This window comes from Schistocerca gregaria, chromosome X (genome assembly GCF_023897955.1).
Source record: "Schistocerca gregaria isolate iqSchGreg1 chromosome X, iqSchGreg1.2, whole genome shotgun sequence".
In the NCBI taxonomy this organism is placed as follows: Eukaryota; Metazoa; Arthropoda; class Insecta; order Orthoptera; family Acrididae; genus Schistocerca; species Schistocerca gregaria.
The window spans coordinates 173614961-173640349 of NC_064931.1; the positions used below are offsets into that span (position 1 = coordinate 173614961).

At 43.1% G+C, this 25389-nt stretch overlaps 1 protein-coding gene and 1 non-coding gene across 2 annotated transcripts in view; one reads left to right on the top strand and one right to left on the bottom strand.

Annotated features, from left to right (window-relative positions):
- The window catches only part of LOC126298975 (uncharacterized), a 974877-nt gene that overhangs the window by 442512 nt on the left and 506976 nt on the right, over positions 1–25389 (top strand). The window lies entirely within an intron of this gene.
- On the bottom strand, positions 1895–1969 carry Trnas-cga (transfer RNA serine (anticodon CGA)). The gene has a single exon. It is a non-coding gene; the product is annotated as a tRNA-Ser (tRNA).

Sequence of the window (25389 nt, forward strand, 5' to 3'; positions counted from 1 at the left end):
GATTATTCTCTTTATCGATTATCAAATACAATTCTTTATTATTATGGAACATCTTGTTGTTTTTCTGAAATATATCCATTAAAGATGTTCAGCAGTAGATGTAAATGAAATTGGCTCCATTTAAAAGAAAACAGTTTTTATTTTTGTAAATAATAATTTTTATATATATATGTATCACAACTTGAATGGGGAAAATAATATTTTCACGTTTTCTATCTGTATGGTATCCTGATGATGATGTATTCACATTCATAGATCAATTAACCAATGAGAAAGTGTCTTATTTATGCAGTCTGAATGGAGACCAAGTGTATATTGTTCATTAATATAATAAAACACGTGACAAAAATTGACAGATTCATTTAAAAACAGTTGCTGCTTAAGTGACAAAAACTAATTTCAGTATGTATATTGGTGCAACAGAAACACAAAAAAATTAACTGGAATGCAAATAAAAATTAAAACAGACAACAAAGAAAAAGAGAGAAATTGGTTAAATATGTTTTATCTGTTTTTGGTTTTAATTGCTTGCTTATTAATTGCAAATAAATTTTCGAGGAGACCGAGAATATGATTTTTGTACAGCAAATTTGTTTCATAATAACTGAGGAAATATATTATTCTAAATGCAATAGTTTATTTTCTACAATGCTAACATAGCAAAGAATTAGGATTAATAAAAACGAATAATATTATTTCATTTGTGTCTAGAAAAAGGACAAATATTACCAAAAAATTCTATCCATATCCAATTACAGGAATTAATCCAATTAACATGCAATATTTCCAATCCACTAAAAAACGATAACAAGAATTAGAAAATTTAAGTGTATTTAGACTTATTGCATTGTCCTAATGATGGCTGTAGTTCGCAATCAAAAGACGAAATTAGTGGTAGTATCCGCGTCGAACGACCTTTCTGGACTAAATTCATGGATTTGGTAGTTCGATAACGTACCATAAGTGAAAATCGGGCAGAATATTTAGTTGAAATACTTCGAAAATATCAAGTGAATTTAGCTGGATAATTCTGTATCACTCTATGAAGTAGCTCGACTGTTACAGGGATGCCAGACATATTCTCTACAGTCCAGTCACATGAATATGACCACGACCTATGTTGGAGTCAACATGCAGTAAACACTCACAGTGGGAAGGTGGTAGCAATAGCGGTGGAAGGTATGTAAAACGTGTCTAGGGGACGAGAAAAACCGTGCACTCTTTATCGTAACGAGAAAACGGAGATATTTATATGACGTTCAAAAGGACCCGATCACTGGCTTTCGGACCAAGGGTGGAAGCATTTACGAAATGCTCGCATGCCGCCGTGGTTAAAGTACACCGTGCGTGGCAAAATGGCGCTATGCAAAACCGGCGCCCAGGCAACTGTGGTGCAGAACGGGCCATAGACAGAAGGGCTGAACGACGGCTGAGGAGATGTGTATGGGCGAACAGACGTGCAAATGTTGAGCAACTGACCGTCCAGATAAACCAAGGGCTAACAACAGTGTCTCCTCAACGACCGTTCTGCGAACGTTGCTGCATATGGACTTCTGAAGTAGGCACCTCGTTCGTGCACCTCGTTCGTGCACCAATGCTGACTGCTGTACAATGGCGATACAGGCTGGACTAGCCTCAAAGCTGCTCTGTTATCAGTTGAAAACCCCTATAACTTACCCCACGCTCCCCAACCCTTTCCCCTTAGCCGTTCCCCCTCTTCCACCCCATTTTTATACTTCTTCCTCACTGCTATCAACGTTTACCTCACCCTCTCCTATTCCCCATATCCATCCTCACATCACCCTCCCAAACTTCATCTTTGTTCCCAGAATGAGATTTTCACTCTGCAGCGGAGTGTGCGCTGATATGAAACTTCCTGGCAGATTAAAACTGTGTGCCCGACCGAGACTCGAACTCGGGACCTTTGCCTTTCGCGGGCAAGTGCTCTACCAACTGAGCTACCGAAGCACGACTCACTCCCGGTACTCACAGCTTTACTTCTGCCAGTATCTCGTCTCGTCTCCTACCTCCTAGAGCACTTTCCCGCGAAAGGTAAAGGTCCCGAGTTCGAGTCTCGGTCGGGCACACAGTTTTAACCTTCCAGGAAATTTCATCTTTGTTATCTCCCTCCACCCCAGTTTGTGTGTCCCTACTCATATCCATTATAATGATTTGGTCTTATCTTCTGTTCCTTCATTTCACATATACGCAAACTCTAGTACATATAAAAACTTACATAGAGATTTATGAACACCCATTGGAATACATGTATCTTGTAGTCTTTTTAATGAATATTATCTAATTAATTACTTCATGTTGTGTCCATGACAAGCTCACTCTGTACTCAGAGTGTGTAGTAAAACAGTGTCCATGAGTGACACTTACATAAAGTGACAAACTTTATAACTGCAACACGTCATGATATTCACGTATGAGTTATAAAGAACTATGCGATCTGTTAATGAACAATGTACTGTAATTTTTCATTTTTCGTCACTGCACTCATCGTACTTGCAGTGTGACAGATGCCCTCGTAAATATTTTAAAATGAGATGTTTTATGAGCTTGGTATTGACTATATACGTCATGCTGTATTACGTCACCACAAGCAACACTACCTATTAGTCTGTGATGTAACTCTACTTAGTAATTTTCTTCACAAGCCAAGCCCTCTGTCGGTTTGTGTTGCAAGTGTATTTAATTCTTTTATAATGCAACTACTTGCAAGACACATGTAAAGACAATTTACCAGTCTTAATATTACGTCGTTAACTTCTTTTATGTATTGTATTTTTTAAAATGTTGTATGCACGAGTCTATAGGTAATTGCCAGATGTATCCCTATACTAGCGTCCTTTTGTGACTGACTTGAAATAACACCATGTAGCATTCGATTAGTTCGCTCTTGGCTGTGGTACGCAGCATATCACGAGCCGTGTACCGAAATTCCAGTATCGTCCACTGTGTTTTAACATGAGGATTAGTTATATTTTTTTTTAATTTGGTAAGATTTCTCAATACGTTATACAGTGTCATTATAACAATTACGCAATCCTTGTCTATTTCTGATATCTTGTATACATTATTTTGTAGCCTTCGAAAATGACGTAATATCGAAATTCATAAGGCAATTTCCTTCCAATAAAGTGCAAATATGGTAATGACGTCTCATACAGCTTTTTAAAACTATCAGGGATACAAAAGTGTTGATGCCTTTCACACACTGCTTTTGCGAGGATGATTTGGACTCGGTAACATTTCAGAATATATCTCGCAACTCCGTAATACTCGAGTTACTTCCTGGATTGGCACAGACGTATTCTGCTAAATTTTTTCAAGGAAGACCATTCCATGCAGAAACTACAGGTATTTTCCTCTTTTCATTGTGAACTATCGGTGTTAGCCATCACCAGGACAATAACGGAGCTCTGAACGTTGCAGTTGCTCACTAGATCATCGTAACCGTCATCGTGCAGTAATCCCAAAGCTGCGTTGTTTCTAGGTTCCACTCTCGCGGGATGGCATTTTATCTCTTATGTGACAGAGCTACAGCCGTTGGGGTTCCTGATTATTCATCTCAAAACCATGCTGTATGAAACGAGACAACAATTTTCTGGCGTGATTTCTTCGATAGCATTCGCCCCCATATATGGCACAAAATTCCGTCTTCCTCCACTTGCTTCACTCCCCAGTTAAATCGAAAGAGAAAAAATTGTGACAAATGTTAAATATTTTACCGTTTAACGCTCCGTTTTCTAAAAGATAAACAACGCTACTCATACCGATCAAATATGCAACGTTCGAGAACGTCATCGCAAGAACAATGCTGGAACCTTAATTGAAAAATGGCGATTGACAAATACACTTGAATCATCCTATGTAGTGCAACTGTATTACGACAAAAGCATGGCGCTGCTACCTGTGGAGATCGGTGGGCTTCTGGATTGATGTTAGACTAATATTCCTAAGGTATGGGTTTGATTCCCCTTCACCCGATAGTTTTTCATAGGCACAAAGAAATCCTCTGGTTGAGTGAAGGGAAGAACGTATGACTGGACTGTTTTTGAATTCACATTAAACATGACGTCCATTCGCTATTGACTAGAGCGGGAGGTTGCGGCATACCTTTCTTACACAAGCTATTTAGTATTAGTTAATGAACCAAACGTCATATAAGGCCACAGAGCACTTATTTAACTTTTTATCTGATCCTGAGATGTTGAAAATTTTGATTTTGGACTGGAATTCTAAGTCGTATTTTCTCATTCGCGGGGCCTGATTCCATCATGACGATACAGTTCCAACAGTTCATTGATTGTTGAAGATTTCAAATTCTCAAGTACTCCACGTAAGGAACGTATCTGGATTATCTGGATTCGGTTCCTGGTGCGGCAAAAAAGTTCTCTTCGTGTCTTTTCAATCTCTAGCATGAGTATGCATAATTGATTGGGGAAAATTGTATTGATTTTTAACGTCTCTCGATTCGTTGGCAACTATAACGATGTGTGACGGTTTCGACTTCCAATGAGACACTGGACTACTCCTCACATTATTTCATCTCAAACATCCCACTCCTAACTACTGGTGAAAAAGAATTCGGCAGTTGACGTCTGTTTGTGTGTAGTCAACGACGATCTGTGCTGGATAGGGGCCGCCTATGAATCCCGAGAAGCAGGAATTATTCATTGTTTTGTCATTTCAGTTTCAAATATCTCGCTTCTGCTGACGAAATTCGATGTCTGACATTTGAATGTGCTTAACTGACAATTCGAATATGTGCTGCGTTCTAATCCCCAACCTTTAAAAAACTTTACTTCGCGTCTTTCCAGATTGGTTACGTGTGAATGGAACAATATTTATTATCTTTCGTAGTAAGTTAACAGCGGTAATAATTGGGGGATGCGAGTCCAAGTCTGGTACAAAGATATTCGGCATATAATTTTCAGCCGAGATTTTCTTGCTGAAACTTACTACAACGAGGCATTTCAAGTCTCTTTACGCCTAGTTACGAATAAAAAGCAGTCCTTTGTTCGAGTCTCGCTCAGGCACAATAATTTTGCTGCGTTTGAATCCAGATTCATAAAAAAAACACTTCGTCATGTCATTTAAAGTTCTAACATATGCACAACTAGCTGTGCATGTCTAACTTAGATTTTCTTATGTCACTTTGTGTTAGGCAACAATTGTGATAGGTGACTTTCGAAGTGCATATAGATCCAAATGCCAACACAAATACAGTGAAACTACTAATATTACGTTGTTGATGCTAATGACAGATCGCTTGGCGCTGCTAATCGTTGTTTCTCTAACTAGTATCTTATCCAGTTTATTCAAAACCACTCACCATGCGAATGACGCTCAATTCGCGCTGAGAAACCTATTAGAGAGAAAAAATACTGAAAATAATCAGAAAATGTTTATTCAGACAGTCTTGAAAAGGCTCTTATTCCCACATGAATTTAGTTGTGAGTAAGGGATAAAGCACTCCGTCCTCAGGCCACGAGTGGCCTACCGGCACCATCCGATCGCCGTGTCATCGGTGGAGGATGCGGACAGGAGGGGCTTGGGGACAGCACACCGCTCTCCCGGTCGTAAGGTGGTATTCTTGACCGAAGCCGATACTATTCGATCGAGTAGCTCCTCAATTGGCATCACGAGGCTGAGTGCACCCGAAAAATGGCAACAGCGCATGGCGGCCTGGATGGTCACCCATCCAAGTGTGTGAGTAATGGTTACGGAATGATTTGTGTGGTGGAGTTATGAGCATTAGTTGTCTCAGATAATAATGAGAGGGCTAACATTTTAGAAACGTCACTTATTGTAATAAATTTGAGTTTACAAGCTTTGAGGACTGTCTTAAAAGGTATTTTCTGATATTTGTAGTATCGTGGTATTTGTTTACATCAAGAGTTACTGCCATATAGATCATTGTTCTCTAGTGGTAACATGTGTAACCATTTAGTATAGCCAAACGACTGTGCCGAAAAGTTATTAGAGGACGCGAAAGACAATTCTATTATATGGGCTGCCTGTAAATCAGGCGGAATGCAATTCAGGTCGTTCGGGTACTTTTGACCATAACAGTACATCCGTCCATTTGATCGTGTGGAAATTGTCGCGTACGCACTGCGACGACACTGCTAACTCCAAATTGTCAGCAAGCAGTTGTTGATTCCTTAGAGCATAATTTGTAGGTAGGAGTCTACAGTTCGTATTGTAGACGGCAGAGGACCACTCTGAGACAGCTTCAGTGTTTTTGTCTCACGAAAGCAGTTCAATGTTCGAATGAAGTCGCCGTGATGCACAGCAGTTCCATTGTCAACTTCCCGTCCTAATAACCTCTGTAGTATCCTTAATGACAGTTACTTTTACCTCCATTATCCAGCCCTGTGTACGTAGTTATTTACTGTCGTCACACCAGATTTAAGAAAAAATAGCACGAACAGTGCAGTTCATGAGGGTGGTACTAAACTTTTATTGAGCAGTTTATATTACTGTCATTAAACACTCCGACTAAGTAAAACTGGCAAAGGTGTTATTTGATGATATCTTCGAGTGCCCCTTCGTCCGAGTGTAACAAGGTGGCAGAAATGAAGAACGTGCTGCTGTCTTTGATTTGTGTAATTACGTGACGCAACTGCCTGAGTACCAGCGCCGAGAGGACTGCGGGGGTGCGTTACGCACCACTGGGCTGTGCAGCCCGTCTATCATTAGGACTGATGCTTTTACCATCACTCACTCTGCAGGGACTGTTTCCGCTCAGCACAGATGTAACTTGTGCTCTCAAGTAAATTTCCCCTGAGGATGTACTGATTTAACTTTTTGTGCAAGTAATCTCAGTGCCTGTACACGTATTCTGAAACAATTTGTCTTCCACAATAATATGGGAATCTGATCATTAGTCTTGCTGTACCGTGTAGAGAAAGAAAACGAATTCGGATGACGACTGTGGGCTCTTCACCGTCGTTGGTTGGTTGATTGGCTAGTTTGAAGAGAAAGGGACCGAACTACGGGGTCATCATTTCTTCACCGTCGTAGGCCTTGAAAATGTGAATACTGAAAAGTTAGATGTAATTGTTTTATTTTATTTTTTGCACCTTCATTGAGTCATGCTTGAGAATCGCTATTAAGGTGTTCTGCGGCGGACTGGGTGGTGCGCGTATTTGTAGCTATCGTCACTTATTCTTGAGGAGTTATCAGGCCGCGTATTTGGTGCCTAGACAGCTGCATCTAAAAACAAAAGTGTAGGTGTTATAAGCTTTCTATAAAAAATTGTCTGTCTCTGAGAAACCTGAATATATAGATTTCGAAAACTAGCTCTTCATGTAACGTGTGCTTCAGATGTCGTGTCAACTGTGCGCAAAAGTGACTGTTGGGTGGCCATGTGTTGCGCATGTGAACAGTGTTGTGAAATAAAACTTTAAATTTCATTAAGTACAAAATTGTAAATAAAGAAAATCAATATTATTGAACGCCAAAGGGAAATAATTGTGTGCCCAGTGAAAACTACATGATTAATACACAGTACTGACGTATATTATGAACGTTGCGTAATTTGAAGCGCAATGTTTGATTTGCAACACCCACAAAAATAATTACTGTTCTTCTCGGAAGAAAATAACTGTTTGAAATTACCAATACTGCTCACTCAAAATTAATCTGCTTGCTAGCACGAAACCTGACAATCCCGATTACACACTATTTGCTCAAGAATGCAAGGTGAGACCTATCTTGAAATGAAAATGACTTATCTCTTGCTCAGCATGTTGTTTCTGTGACTGGTGTACTGTAGTTCTCGAAAGCAAATACAAATCAACAGATGCAGCAGCTAAAGGTAAATAATGTAGGCTTTTTTTTAACTGTCAGAAACAACCTGTTGCTGCATGTGAATCATGGAGGTGGGTTTTACTCTACAAAAAAAAAACTACAAATATTTAAATCAGCTGAGTTTTTTGTGACATAATGAAAAACAAAGACAGCAACTTAACAATAATCGTGAAAGTTATTAGTTATCTGAGGGACAGAGATGTCCTTCAGTCAACTGTACTGACAAATATTTCATTGTTGCGCATTCGTTCGTTGCATTTAAATTCCTTCAGAATCTTCTCCATCAACATAAAGAACGAGAAAATATTATAAATGAGTTTTCATCTTCGTAACCAAGTTATTCCAGACAGCTTCTCCCACATTCACAAATAACAGATATCATTCTCTGAAAAACTCAACTGCACGTTAGTATGCCCTAAATAAGATTGCCACAACACTGCACAACTGACCAACTAGCAAGCCAACAATAGATAAAACTAAACATCGATTCATGCATCGTATTTACTACTCGTGCAGTGAGCTCATTCTTCTGTGTCCTAGCACAGCAAAGATGAATTATTTACAATAGCAGAAAACATATGAGAACCTTACAGTGTCATATACTATCCCTTGTGTTTGCTTTGAATCATAGACCCAAATAGCACGCGTTTAATCCGTTGAAACAACAGATGATAAAAATCTGACGTTGTAAGAGTTTATAAGACGTTTCTCTGTAGAAGATCATGCATCATCTTTCCTTCGTTTCCAACATCTTGGCCTATACACAGAATATGAATTAGCATTTACTACACACAGGAAGATTGCCCAAATTGTTCACACATCAACTGAATAGTAAAACGCTGTTTTTGAGCACCGATGTTAGATCATTCGAACGTTGTCTCAACCTTTTATGCCAGTATGATGTGATCGTACCGATGGGAGTCGAATCATGATGTGCATTCCGAATTACAGCGCTTTCCTTTTAAGAAGATATATCTTGTCTTAAGTGAATAGGAGTACCACTGAATTAAATGTTAAAGTCAAATAATGTGTTTCAATATTTAGTACTTTTAACAGACGAGAGGTCGAGATAGCAGCAAAATTCTGAAACTTGTTTGCCAGATTCACCCAGGAAGTTCAATAATGCTTATCAGATTATTACACACACGACGCTTTTCGAGGGACCATTCTCTCTCATCATAAAAGAGAAACCAAACAGGAATCATGAAACATAAAGAAGCACAATGAAAAAGAGTAAAATGAATCTTTCTCAAACCACAAAACATCGGACTAATTGTCTTCGTGTTACTTGGTACATACAGTCGGCTACCTTCAGTGGCAGCTGCGCCTTAACAGTTCGGACCCTCTGCTTGAGCTTCTTCCAATGCAAGGCCAGCCGGTCGCACGTATCTCCCTCATGCTATTTACACACGTATATGCGAATACACATTTTTCAAAAACGGTACTACAAGTTTCAAAGAACATCATACACCGAATTTACGATGTTCTTTGAAATCTGTAGTGTCGTCTTTACGAACTTTGCGTGCACATATACGAATGTTAACAACATGGGAAAAGTACTTCATTACGATGCCCTATACAAGAAAACGCAGCAAAACACAACTAAACGCGTCTATCGTGTTGATGTCACAATAAAACTCCTCCGATAGCTAATTGAAACCTTTAACATGAAGCTGTGCTTCGAAATGTAAGTGTCGAATAGAACAGACCATTGAAAAGGCAGAATATGGACTTTACACTGAGGTGACATAAGTCACAGGCTACCTCCTAATATCGAGTCGGGTCTCCTTTTGCCCAGTGTAGTACACCAAATCGACGTAGCGTGGACTCAACAAGACGTTGGAAGTCCCCTGCGGAAATACTGAGCCATGGTGCCTCTATACTCATCCATAAGATCGAAAGTGTTGCCGATGCATGATTTTGTCCACGAACCGACTTCTCGATTACGCCCCATAAATGTTCGATGGGATTAATGTTGGGCGATGTTGGCGGCAGAATTATTAGCTCCAACTGTTCTTCAAACCAACTGCGAAAAATTGTGGCCTGGTGACCTATTTGTGAACACGAGGTCCATGAATGGCTGACAATAGTCTCCAAGTAGCCGAACATAACCATTTCCAGATTCAGTTGGACCAGAGGACCCATTCCATTCCGTGTAAACACATCCTACACCGTAACGGAAACATCAGCAGCTTACACAGTCCCTTACTGATAACATGGGTGCATGGCTTCGTGGAGTCTGCACCAAGCTCGAACCCTACCATCAGCCCTAACCAACTGAAACTGGGACTGATCTGACCAGGCCACGAGTTTACAATCGTCTATGGTCCAACCGATATGGTGACGAGACCAGCAGAGGCGCTGCAGGCGATGTCGTGCCGTTAGCAAAGGCACTCGAGTCGGTCTTCTGCTGCCATAGCCCATTAACGTTACATTTCGCAGCACTGTTCTAACGGATACCTTCGTCGTAAGTCCCACATTGATTTCTGGTTATTTCACGCAGTGTTGCTTGCCTGTTAGCACTACCAATTTTACGCAGACGCCGCTGCTCTCGGTCGCTGAGTGAAGACTGTCGAGCACTGCGTTGTCCGTGGTGAGAGATGTTCTCGTCACACTCTTCACACTCGGGATCTCGGAATATCGAATTACCTAAAGATTTCCGAAACGGAATGTCCCATGTGGCTAACTCCAACTACCATTTAGCGTTAAAAGTCTCTTAATTCCCGGAGTGCGGCCATATTCGCGTGGAAACCTTTCCACATGAATCACGTGAGTACAACTGACATCTCTGCCAATCCACTGTCCCTTTATAACTTGTGTTCTCGATACTACCGCCATCTGAACACGTGCAACACGCTATCCAATGACATTCGTCACCTAAGTGTGTTATTAAGCTTTCCATTCATATAACTGTATGGGCTTAGCCCAGAATAACCACTATGGTACAGTTAAATGTAAATGATTTCTTATATTTTATTGTAAATAAGAGTGTAAAATATTTGGGATACTTGTTCACAAAAACACGAGTTTCCTTTCGGTACAAATCCGCAATCGCTGACGATGCATCCAACGCCTACGAGATGATGGTAGCTGTCGATTTATTACAGGCATGCTAAAAACGGCTCAGACACGTGCCATGGGCGTCAGAGACGTTTTCTCCGAAGCACGGTGACAGAACAAGATCACAGGAGCTGCCTTAGCCCTCGCTTCACTGAACAACAATACACGTCGTTAAACGTTGCAGATGCTTCCGTTCACTTGGCCCGTTCACTGTCAGCTCAAGCTCTCGAATCCCTGTCCTGTCCGGCACAAGAGGCTACTTCCAAATCGAATTTTGCTATTGATTTCACATATTTCTCACATCTTTGCCACTGCTCCTTACATGATCGAATATAATTTGTTTAATATGTTACCTTAATGAATCGCTGAAATTGTCACAAATAAAATTCATTTCTTAACTTAGAAAATACATCCTATACAGAAAAACAAATATGAGCGAAAAAACTGGTTACATTACGTGATGCAAAGTACCTTTTGAGGCAGTGAGCTATCAAACATCTTGGCAGATTAAAACCGTATGCCAGACCAGGACTCGAACCTACTAACTCTATATTTCGCGGGAATGTGCTCTACAGACGCAGCTATCAGTACAACTTCGGACATGCTCTCACAGATTTACTTCTACCAGTACCTTATATCCCACCTTATAAACTTCACATAAGTTCCCCCCGCATACATTGAGTGAAAATTCATCCTGGAAACTACCTCAAAGGTTGTGGCTAAGCTAAGGCAAGTGCTCTACGGAATGAACTATCCAAACACTATTTACGACAGGCCCTCTCAGATTTGCTTCCACCAATGCCTCATCTACCTTCCGAACTTCAAACAAGTTCTCTCGCATACCTGGTGTGAAAATTCACCCGGAAACAGTTCCTAAGGTTGTGGCTAAGTTAGTCTCGCAATATAAATTCTAACAGGAAGGTATGCGTGAGAGCTTAGGTGATGGTTGAAATGTAGGACATGAGGTGCTGGCGGAAGTAAAGCTGTGATGGGCAGTAGTGACTCGTGCTTCCAAAGGTCGACCGATAGAGCAGTTGGTTGCAAAAGTTAAAAGTTCTAGATTCGAGTCCCTGTCAGACACTCAGTATCAAATCAGCCCACACTCTGCTGCAGAGTGGAAATTCTTTCTGGAAACAGCTTTACATTCATCATACAAATGAGTTACAGCCATCTTATTTCACCACAAATAAACTAGACTACAGTGATAATGCAAGCAGTAAAAGTATTGTTATTACTCTTAACAGGCTTAAGAGAGTGATCCAGCTGCCCTTACCTATGGGTTCTATGCAACCCGCAATACCTTAATCCATAGGCAAATTTTCATAGTCTCTCGATGACTATGCATAAACTATTGGTCATACAGAAAACTGAACTAGATCTTTTAGAAGAACGTTTAATGTTGTTATATTTTGTATATTGATTTGTCTTCGCTACAGGCCGTAGTTTCCGCATTATTCAAGAAAACATACAAAACTTTCTTTCAAATGCGTTTTTCTTGAATGATTCAAAAACTGTCCAGTATAAAATTTAATTACGTTAAATATTCACAAAAATGTCCTGTTCACTTTTTTCTGTAGGACTAATAGCTTTGCGCGTAGGGAGCAAGAGAATATACACTCCTGGAAATTGAAATAAGAACACCGTGAATTCATTGTCCCAGGAAGGGGAAACTTTATTGACACATTCCTGGGGTCAGATACATCACATGATCACACTGACAGAACCGCAGGCACATAGACACAGGCAACAGAGCATGGACAATGTCGGCACTAGTACAGTGTATATCCACCTTTCGCAGCAATGCAGGCTGCTATTCTCCCATGGAGACGATCGTAGAGATGCTGGATGTAGTCCTGTGGAACGGCTTGCCATGCCATTTCCAACTGGCGCCTCAGCTGGACCAGCGTTCGTGCTGGACGTGCAGACCGCGTGAGACGACGCTTCATCCAGTCCCTAACATGCTCAATGGGGGACAGATCCGGAGATTTTGCTGGCCAGGGTAGTTGACTTACACCTTCTAGAGCACGTTGGGTGGCACGGGATACATGCGGACGTGCACTGTCCTGTTGGAACAGCAAGTTCCCTTGCCGGTCTAGGAATGGTAGAACGATGGGTTCGATGACGGTTTGGATGTACCGTGCACTATTCAGTGTCCCCTCGACGATCACCAGAGGTGTACGGCCAGTGTAGGAGATCGCTCCCCACAACATGATGCCGGTTGTTGGCCTGTGTGCCTGGGTCGTATGCAGTCCTGACTGTGGCGCTCACCTGCACGGCGCCAAACACGCATACGACCATCATTGGCACCATGGCAGAAGCGACTCTCATCGCTGAAGACGACACGTCTCCATTCGTCCCTCCATTCACGCCTGTCGCGACACCACTGGAGGCGGGCTGCACGATGTTGGGGCGTGAGAGGAAGACGGCCTAACGGTGTGCGGGACCGTAGCCCAGCTTCATGGAGACGGTTGCGAATGGTCCTCGCCGATACCCCAGGAGCAACAGTGTCCCTAATTTGCTGGGAAGTGGCGGTGCGGTCCCCTACGGCACTGCGTAGGATCCTACGGTCTTGGCGTGCATCCGTGCGTCGCTGCGGTCCGGTCCCAGGTCGACGGGCACGTGCACCTTCCGCCGACCACTGGCGACAACATCGATGTACTGTGGAGACCTCACGCCCCACGTGTTGAGCAATTCGGCGGTACGTCCACCCGGCCTCACGCATGCCCACTATACGCCCTCGCTCAAAGTCCGTCAACTGCACATACGGTTCACGTCCACGCTGTCGCGGCATGCTACCAGTGTTAAAGACTGCGATGGAGCTCCGTATGCCACGGCAAACTGGCTGACACTGACGGCGGCGGTGCACAAATGCTGCGCAGCTAGCGCCATTCGACGGCCAACACCGCGGTTCCTGGTGTGTCCGCTGTGCCGTGCGTGTGAGCATTGCTTGTACAGCCCTCTCGCAGTGTCCGGAGCAAGTATGGTGGGTCTGACACACCGGTGTCAATGTGTTCTTTTTTCCATTTCCAGGAGTGTAGAAACCCCATACGTGGTTTTTGAAGGCGTTACATGTTGCATAAAACCCGTGGGTAGGGGCTGCTGAATCACCCTGTATATGATACACTAAAGCGCCAAAGATACAGGTATAGACATGCGTATTCAAATACAGAGGTAATGATAGAGACAGAAGACGGCGCTGTGGTCGGCAACGCCTATGTACGACAACAAGTGTCTGGCGCGGTTGTAAGATTGGTTACTGCTGCTACCATGACAGGTTATCATGATTGAAGTGAGTTTTAACATGGTGTTATAGTCAGGGCACAAGTGATGGGACACAGCAACTCCGAATTAGCGATGAAGTGGGGATTTTCCCGTACGACCATTTCACGAGAGTACCGTGAATATCAGGAATCCGGTAAAACATCAAATCTCCGGCATCGTTGCAGGCAGAAAAAAGTTCCCCATGAGCTGTACTAACGACGACTGAAGAGAATCGTTCAACACATCCAGATGAAAAGAAGCTCATATTCAAAGTTTTCTCGAGGGAAGAAAACAAGCAGCCTCTGGTAATAACACCTCTACAGAAAGCAATTTTGCGAGATGCAAAAATGGCAGAGAAGTCAGAAGGGACAGTAAAAGACATTTTGCAAAACTCTAAGAAGGTGGAAAAAAACAGAGGAAAAAATTAAAACTCCTACAAAACTAAAGTGTTATAGTAAGTAGTTTCTCTAGATAACTTCGATAAAACACGTATTCAAATATAATTTTTGGAGCATTATGAGCAGAAGGAGGGAATCTCAACGTTAAGAAAGGTGCTTATATTTTTAGAAAATGAGCAATATTTTCAGTGGAGAAGGGATATATTTCGGAAAATTTTGAAAGATATGGGATGTCGTTTCAAAAACTGTAAAAATAAGAGAACCTTCCTGACATAACGTTTCGACATTGTTGCAAGGCGTGTACAATACTTGAGAGCAATCAGAAATGATTAAAACGGGGTAAATAAGCTAGTGGTATATATAGACGACACCTGGGTGCATACGCATTATACCACGAAAAAGTGCTGTCGTCATGAACCAATACCGGATGTAATGACTAACAGTAGTGCAACGCAAAGAGCTATTGTTGTCCACTTTGGAGTAGGTATGGATTTCATAGAGAGAACAGAGTTAATTTATTACTGGAAATCTAAATCTCAAGTTTATTACGATGATATGAATGGGAGTAATTATCACAAAGGGTTACCAGAGACACTGATTTTTAACATACCACCCGGTAGTTTTGTCATTCTCGATAACATGCTGCTGCAACTCACAAAAAGGACGTAAATGACTCATTGAAAACAATATCAGCTTTGAAACGAGTTTAAGAAGAAACGAGTTTTTAGAAATTTTGCGTTATAATAATCTTAAGTCTGTTTTCAAAGCAGATGCAGTTTTAAAGCGTAAGAGATATTTTCTTCTGAGGCTCCCATCATACCACTGTGATCTGAACCCTACAGAGGTAATACGGAATACCAAGAAGCAAAAAAGTGCAGAAAAACATCTCTTCTATTAATTGAACTACCCTAAAACCAATAACCGAAGAGTCTTTATTAAATCTGACCAACACGCTTGATTAAAACCTTGCGAATATGTAAAAGGAATTGAAAGTGAGTATTGGCACAGAGATGGCTTAATAGAAGAAGAAATAGATAATACAATAATCAGTGCTGATCTGGAGAGTGAAGATAATATGCAGTACATGAAGACTACAATGATATGGCAACTGACACGGCGGACGAAATTGTAACGGATTCCAGTGGGATTCCAGTTAAACAGATACAGCAGATGAAGAACTTGGCTTCTGCCCCTTGTGTGATCCGCCATCCCCTTCATAATTCTAATCACCAAGGTTACTTCAATTTTCATTGTAAAACTGTAGCTGTTCCATCCTTCCTTCCCTCGGCGATCCCGATTACTCACAGACTGACGACAAGCCGACCGAAGCGTCTTCACTCTCAGGTGCAATAGCGTTTCGATCGACTAATACCGATTCGTAACGCGATATCTGCGCGGCATTGTGCCTGAAAGTGTGCCTCACGAGCATTCAGAGCCAGTCTAACGAACATCCAGGAAGCACGCTTCCCTATAAACTCACTGTAGCCTTATCGGCTGCAACTGAGAACAGGAAAGAGCTAGTTTCCGCTCCCATGCGATAGCGAATACAAGAGGACCGTACGAACGTCCCCTCACCGATGTGATACGTATTGAAAGGGTGTTTAGGGCACTGCTAGCACTTCACCATACTTAAACAAGAAGACGCAACTCACACAGGCATTAAGCGCGAGGTCTATGGATCGAATCTCGCTGCTGGCACTTTTTTCTTCATTCCCACGGAAATCCAACAATAGATTTATTATCACTGCGCAAATTATCCATAAGTAATGACTCATTTATAATTTTCGTAACTTTATTCTCAAAAAAGGCGAAAATTATTCCGTGAGGAGATTAGAAACAAAAAAAGGACACACGAGAACTTTCAATCCAATCTGTATACTCCTTGTATTGATATTATTGTATTTACATTTGTGACAAGCTTTATGTGTAACCTAAGGAGCACTACACGAATCAGGATGATACTAATCATAGAAACATGGAAAACAATAATTATTGCAACGCACAACACATGTAACGAATGCCGAATTTTTGCATGTGCATGGTTTTTTCAATGTGTCTGTTGCAAAACAGACTTGGTTTACATTCATAATCGGGTCAGTCGTCACGCAACTTCGCGGTGTTCCATGCGTATCAAAGCATATCGCCGACTATTGGTGCATACAGCTGAGGTGTACGACTGATTCATAAACGTATCACAAAATATTGATAATTTCCACAGTCATAATAAGTCTTCTGTGAGAATTAAATGGTGGCAAAATAAGTATCAGCGCTGAGGTTCGATCCACTGATCTCGTGCTCTCGGAGCAAACTCTCAGTCGCTCGGTTGCTTGGTATACTAATGACCATAGAAAGTATGGTCGCTGAAAATTTTCAAAATCGATTTTCTCGAAAGCGGTTGAGAGTTGAGTCTTTCTGTTTACAAATTTTGAAGTCCTACTCGTACCATTGATACACTGGCAGTACGACTGAAATCGGTGTATGGAAGTTAGTAGATACTCTTTTAAGTAATACAAGCAGCAGCTGCCGCGCGAATGGACAAGCCGCGTAGGCGTATTAATACACATATTCATATACAGGGTGAACATTAATGAAACTGACAAACTGCAGGGACGGATTCCTGACTGGAAATGGAGGAAAAAAGATCCTGTGGACATGTGTACAGAAATGCATCGTTGCGACGGTAGATGGAGATGACAAATGGAAGTTCCTCTGACTACGTATGGTGTATTCCTTGTGAGCTGCAGGCTGTGTGATTGATTCAGCGTACTGTAAGCAGCAGAATGGTCCGATATGGTTTTTGTTTACGGCCAATCAGATAGAAACAGTCGAGAGGCAGCACGGCTGTACCGCACCAAGTGCCCTCACAGACACCAACCACATCACACAAAATTACAAGCACTTTTTGGGCGTTTGTGTAAACATGGATCCTTTCATACAGAAGAAAGTGCACGGAGGCGGCCCACTGTGTGTACACCAGATTTGGAGGACCGGTTGTGCAGGATATTAAGACGAACCTTAGAACAAGCTCCTGGAAAGTGGCCCACCAATATGGTGCAAGCCAAACTACGATTATGTGTATCCTGCATGACAACCGCTACTGTCCACATCACCTACGATGTGTGCAAGGATTATCAGCAGCGGATTTCCCTCTACGGGAAGGGTTTTTTCGATGGTTTTTTCACCAGACCATTACAGTTATGGGATTTTTGTCATCTTCTTTACCGACGAAGCAACCTTTACCAGAACTAGAACTGTCAATCTGCATAATCATCATCTGTAGGCTACTGACAATCCTCAGGGAATGTTTGAGGCGTCTTATCAGCATCAGTTTAGCATCAATATGTGGGTAGGGATTTTTGGCGACCACGTACTTGGACCGGTTATTATTCTACAACGCCTCTACGGAGGAACGTACCTGGACTTCCTGGCCGGCCGTGGTGGCGAGCGGTTCTAGGCGCTACAGACTGGACCCGCGCGACCGCTACGATCGCAGGTTCGAACCCTGCCTCGGGCATAGATGTGTGTGATGTCCTTAGGTTAGTTAGGTTTATGTAGTTCTAAGTTCTAGGGGACTGACGACTTCCGAAGTTAAGTCCCATAGTGCTCAGAGCCAATTGAACCATTTTTTGGACTTCCTGCGAAATACTCTGCCTGGGCTGATTGAGAATGTGCCTTTGGGAATACGACAGGTTAAGTGGTTTCTGCGTGACGGAGCACCACCCCACTTCCGCATTACAGTTCGTTGACATGTCAACAACATATCCTCTGTAAAATGGATAGGACGCGGAGGCTCTGTATCATGGCTTCATCAGATCATCGGAGTTAAACTCCCTGAATTTTTTTACCTCGAGAGAATCTTAAAAGCGTTGTGTGTGCTGAACCAGTTCCTGGTGTTCATACACCAACAGCGTTCTCACAACGCCTGTGACGCTATACCGAGACAGGCCACGTGCGAAAGAGTCCGGAAATTCACGATGCGACATGTGAACTCGTGCATTGCATCCCATGGAGGCCACTTTGAAGATCTGTTGTGAGTAGATGTGATGCAGCTCTGTACTGTGTTCAGGGATAATTTTTGTCGTTGCACGCGCACCGTCCATTTCCGGACACTTGTTTATAGGACCTTTTTCCCTCTATTTCCAGTATGTTTCATCCTGTATACACTGAGACCCAAAGCGCCCTGAGGTCTCAGTGCCACACCGGGGAGGCCTAGTCGTACTAAAAAATTATAAAGAATCGTTTATCGACTTTTGGCAATATCAGTGTGTCCTCTTTTCATTAAAATTTCAGCACATCGACAGAAAAGACAAATTAAAGCAAGTATATATGGCAGTCACTTTCATTCCCTCCTCCGACGCTTCAGATGGTTCAAATGGCTCTAAGCACTATGAGACTTAACATCTGAGGTCATCAGTCCCGTAGACTTAGAACTACCTAAACCTAACTGACCTAAGGACATCACACACATCCATGCCCGAGGCACGATTCGAGCCTGCGACCGTAGCAGCAGCGTGGTTCCGGACTGAAGCGCCTAGAACCGCTCTGTCACAGCGGCCGGCTCCGACGCTTCTCGAGGGCTTCCATCCTCATTTTTTGGATGTAGGCATTTGCCTGTTTTGAGTTTCATTTCGACGATGTTCTAGCAGAAAGGACTGTAAGGGTCGCCATAAACATGCATTTTCATCTGTATATAGCACGCTAACACGAAACAATAACATAAACACTTGAAGCTAACGGTGTAAGCCCTCGAAACGTCTCGTGGGAGAAAATAAAACTGACTGGAACAGACAGTTGTAATTCGCCTTTTATTTCATAAACAGTTGCAGTTTCCAAGTCTCATTCCAGCATGGCCAGCATAAGCTTAAGCACATCGGATAAAAATGAACACCCCCAGTAGACATAACGCTAACTGACATCTTATAACATCGCCACTGGCTTTTGTAATGGCATCAATTGGACGAGCAAGAGCGCCCCCAATTTTCTTCGGGTATGCCGTATCCAACTAGAGCGACTCACTGATATTAGATCCCACAGAGCTACCAGATGGAGAGGATGTTGACTGCTACGATTCACTTGTTGCTCCAAATACTCCACACATTTTCTATGGGTTTCTCATTATGGGGCCAGAGCAGGACATTATGCAGAGAATTAGTAGACAGTATGCTTCTTGATATTTTATTTTTGTATATAAGCCGATTTCGGCTCTATTGCCTTCATCAGTCCATCTGCGAACAATCGTATTTCTTTGCCTTTTACATAATATATAAATTACAAAGGTTTTATATGTTGGATGTTGTACTCACGTCGTGACGTTGTAAACAGACATATGTCAACTTTGAATGAACTATTGCTGCTCTCCGTAATTGTTGGAGGTAATATTTTTTCAGTAACGTTACTGAAAAGGTATTAGATCAAACAATTCGGCACAGCGGCAACAGCTTATTCAACGTTGACATGTGTCAGTTTACAACAACAGGAAGTGTAAAAAACCTATAAAAATTACATATTGTATAAAATATAAAGAAATATGATCGTTTGCAGATGTACTGATGAAGGCAATAAATCCAAAATAAGCTCATATATAAAAATTAAATTTCAAGCATCGTATGGTCTACTAATTCTCTGCATTTTTATGGGATTAAAATAGGTTGATATACCGAGCCGGTCAAGATGGAGTATGAGGCTTTCGTCGAACCCAGAACGTAAGCGTGCAAACTTGTGAACAAATCTGTTGACATTTTGGAAGACGGGTCTGTCCACAAGGTACTCTCACGAGAAGGCACAAGACTATACAACACTTGGTCTCCGACAATTTTGCAATAAACATCCTGGTTCAGGTTCACGGTAACCTGAATAAGTGGTCCAAGTACTGGTACGAAACAAAAACTCACATCACAGAACCACCTCCTGCCTTACAACTTCTTTTACACACTGCAGATCGTAGGTGCACTTAATGGTTTCCATCATTTGAAAAGAGGCAAAGTCGCGAGTCGTCGGTCCACACTACACAAATCTCCAATCACGTGCAGCCGTGTTTCTGTGTTGTTTGGTCCACTGAAGCTGTGCACCAAACGGAAATTTTGCAAGGTAGCTTTTATTTTGCCACAAAACAGTATACACAGTTGACAGTAGAGTAGAACAAAGCAATGAATTCAGAACGTAAACAACTGTAACTCGCATAACGGTAGACAAAAATGTTCTTCCTTTTTTTTCCAACATAACGGATTTGCAGACACATTCCAACAACTGGTTAATGTGCTCAGTATGGGGTGTGACCCCTTCTGGCAGCAATACAGGCCTGACTGCGATGGGGCATGCTATGAATGATGTCATCTGTCTCATGCTCAGGCAATAACGCCCATTCTTCCTGCAGAGTTGCTCGCATCTTGGAGAATGGTTGATGGATGCTGACGTGATGCAAACCACCTCCCTAGTGCATCCCAGACATGCCACCCGTACTCTATGAGGTTGAGCATTATCGTTCATCAGCACGAAGTCTGGGCCCACACCACCTCGCAACAACTTCAAATGAGGTCCCATGATCTCGTTACGATGTCTGGCAGCAGTTAAACCTTGCCGATTCACCCGTACAATTTCATGAATAGGTGTTCGAGAGGTAAACATAATCAAAAATGGTTCAAATGGCTCTGAGCACTATGGGACTTAACTTCTGAGGTCATCAGTCCCCGAGAACTTAGAACTACTTAAACCTAACTAACCTAAGGACATCACAGACATCCATGCCCGAGGCAGGATTCGAACCTTCGACCGTAGTGGTCGCGCGACTCCAGACTGTAGCGCCTACAACCGTTCGGCCACCTCGGCCGGCTAAACATAACCCTTGCCCACACCATCCTCCTCGATACCGGTTTCTTTCCACAATGTCTGGCTTCCTGAATCGTGATTCACGTTCCCTCCAGATGCGAATCCATCAAGAATAACTGACCAGACTAAATTGAGACTCATCTGTGAAAACAATATTAGCCCACTTTTCGACCGCCCAGGTGTCATGTTGATGACTCCACTCCAGACGTTCGCTTCTGTGAAGACGCGTCAGAAATGGACATACAGGAGGTCTCCGACAATAAAGGCAATCCACTGTAATATTCTGCACACCGGTTCCGTCGATAACACATGTCCAGTGGATGGTGCGAGCTAACATGCCTATTGCCGTGCAGTCTAAGTAAGGCGGTACTGTCGTGCCCTTTCAGCCAAAGGGCAGTCCTCTCTTCTGAAGTCACACGTGGTCGGCCCTGCCCTGGTCTTCAGGATACAGTTTCGGTCTCTATAAACTGTCGCCACATCCGAGAAACAATGGAACGATTCACACTAAGTCATCGGGACACCCAGTTTACGACTGTCTTGCTTCCGTTCTTGTCCCTCCACCGCAGAGACTCTGGTAGACAGCTTATCTCTGCCATAGTGCACCGACTGTGACTGTGTACACACCGATTGTTGATGTGAGACTACCCGGCAAACACTACCTCGTTTCATAGGTGCACTGATGTCATCGTTGGCATTGTTGTCCGTTGACTGGAATGCCATTTTCCGTGCAGAACAAGATCGTACTGACATCTGGTTGATAAATTAGACACAGGAGGGGGAAATGTCCAGGAAAGATGTTGTTACCATGTCAACGAACTGTAATGTGGAAGTGGGATGGTGCTCCGTCATGTAGAAACCACACAACCTGTCGTATTGCCAAAGGCACATTCTCAGTCAGTCTAGGCAGAGTATTTCGCAGGAACTCCAGGTACGTCGAGGTTTTGGGGAATAATAACTGGTCCAAGTACGTGGTCGACAAAATTCCATACTCACATTTTGTTGCTAAACTGATGCTTTCATTTTGGACACCAGTGTGTATGTATCACTATGAGCAAGGATCACTTGCGAGGTATTCCACTCCAGACGTCCATTTCATGCTGATCCCTCCATGATGTTCGCTCGAAACCTGGTTGAGATAGATCTGCAGTCTTTGATAGCAGTACTACATTTCGTGTTTGAGAGCACTTGTCACTGCCAAAGCCTGTCACCCACCCCGGTATTATCAGTTAGTACAGTTTTACGACCACTGTTCTTACGTTGCGTTACATGATTGCTATTGGTACACCATCCTTGCAGACATTTTGGACAGTCCGCGATGATACACCAACGAATGGGGGTAAATTCATTCTCAGTACCAGTATGGGGTCGTCCAAACAAGGTATCTCTTTTCTGCCATTCTGTCATGTCTTCACGTCGATTCATCTCATTACGCTGATTCCGCACAACAGGCAAGCCATTAAAATTGCTACACAACCAAGACGACGTACTACAGAGGCGAAATTTAAACGACTGGAAACAGATGCTGTGATACGCAAATGATTAGCTTTTCAGAGCATTCACACAAGCTTGGCGCCCGTGGCGACACCTACAACGTGCTGATATGAGGAACCGATTTCTCATACACAAACAGTAGTTGACCGGTGTTGCCCGGTGGAACCTTGTTGTGATGTCTCGTGTAAGGAGGAGAAATGCGTACCATCACGTTTCCGACTTTGGTAAAGGTCGGATTGTAGCCTATCGCGATTACGGTTTATCGTATCGGGACACAGCTGCTCGCGTTGGTCGAGATCCAATGACTGTTAGCTGAATATGGAATCGGTGGGTTCAGGAGGGTAATACGGAACGCCGTGTTGCAACCCAACGGCTTCGTATCACTAACAGTAGAGATGACAGGCATCTTATCCGCATGGCTGTAACGGATCGTGCAGCCACGTCTCGATCCCTGAATCGACAGATCGGGACGTTTGCAAGACAAAAACCATCTGCACGAACTGTTCGACGACGTTTGCAGCAGCATGGACTATCAGCTCGTAGACGATGGCTGCGGTTACCCTTGACGCTGCATCACAGACAGGAGCGCCTGGGACGGTGTACTCAACGACGAACCTGGGTGCACGAATGGCAAAACGTCATTTTTTCGGATGAATCCAGGTTCTGTTTACAGCACCATGATGGTCGCATCCGTGTTTGGCGACATCGCGGTGAACGCACATTGTGCGTATATTCGTCATCACCATACTGGCGTATCACCCGGCGTGATGGTATCGGGTGCCATTGGTTACACGTCTCGGTCACCTCTTGTTCGCACTGACGGCACTTTGAACAGTGGACGTTACATTTCAGATGTGTTACGACCCGCAGCTCTACCCTTCATTCAAAACCCTACCCTTCAGCAGGATAATACACGACCGCATGTTGCAGGTCCTGTACGGGCCTTTCTGGATACAGAAAATGTTCGACTGCTACCCTGGCCAGTACATTCTCCAGGTCTCTCACCAACTGAAAGCATTTGGTTAATGGTGACCGACCAACTAGCTCGTCACAATACGCCAGTCACTACTCTTGATGAACTGTGGTATCGTGTTGAAGCTGCATGGGCAGCTGTACCTGTACACGCTACCCAAGCTCTGTTTGATTCAATGCCCTGGCGCATCAAGGCCGTTATTATTTCCAGGCTGGCTCTGAGCACTATGGGGCTCAACATCTATGGTCATCAGTCTCCTACAACTTAGAACTACTTAAACCTAACTAACCAAAGGACATCACACACATCAATGCCCGAGGCAGGATTGGTTCAAATGGCTCTGAGCACTATGGGACTCAACTGCTGTGGTCATCAGTCCCCTAGAACTTAGAACTACTTAAACCTAACTAACCTAAGGACATCACACACATCCATGCCCGAGGCAGGATTCGAACCTGCGACCGTAGCAGTCGCGCGGTTCCGGACTGAGCGCCTAGAACCGCTTCACATGTCAGTTCTAGTATAATATATTTGTCCAATGAATACCCGTTTATCATCTGCATTTCTTCTTGGTGTAGCAATTTTAATGGCTAGTGGTGTACATTCCACATCTCTCCCACTTGTAGGAAAACGGAATACTAGCAGTTTATAAAATACATCAATTACTCGACCAGTTGCAGCATCATGTTAGTATTATATTCAGGCCCTATTCACCAAAAATCACATGACACAATATATTACAAGTAAAGCACAAATGTTGATGATATTTTAATCATGAAATAGGGTTATGTGAATGCGTGGCGACTGTTCTTTCCCATGTGTCCAAAAGAACAGACACCACACAACAGGATCCGCAGCTGTGATACATCTACTGAAGCGTCAAGGAAACTGGTGTAGGCATGCTTATTCAAATACAGAGATATGTAAACAGGCAGAATACGGTGTTGCGGTCGGCAACGCCTATACAAGATAACAAGTGTCTGACGCAGTTGTTGCATCGGTTACTGCTGCTACGATGGCACGATATAAAGAATTAAGTGAGTTTGAACATGATATTATAGTCGGTGCACGAGCGATGGGACACAGCAACTTCGAGGTAGTGATGAGGTGAGGCTTTTCCCGTCGGATCATTTCACGAGTGTACTGAGAATATCGGTAAAACATTCCGACATTGCTGCGTCTGGAGAAAGATCCTGCAAGAACGGGACCAACGACTGAAGAGAATCGTTGACAGTGACAGAAGTGCCACCCTTCCGCAAACTGCTGCCGATTTCAATGCTGGGCCATCGACAGGTACCAGCGTGGGAACCACTCAACGAATCAACATCGATATGGGCTTCCGGAGCCGAAGGCCTACTCTTGTACCGTTGATAACTGCACGACACAAAGCTTTTCGCCTCACCTGGGCCCGTCAAAAGCGACATTTGACTGTTGATGACTGGGAACATGTTGCTCGGTTGGACGAGTCTCGTTTGGAATTGTATCGAGCGGAAGGGCGTGTACGGGTATGGAGACAACCTCATCAATTCACGGACCCTGCATGTGAGCAGGGGA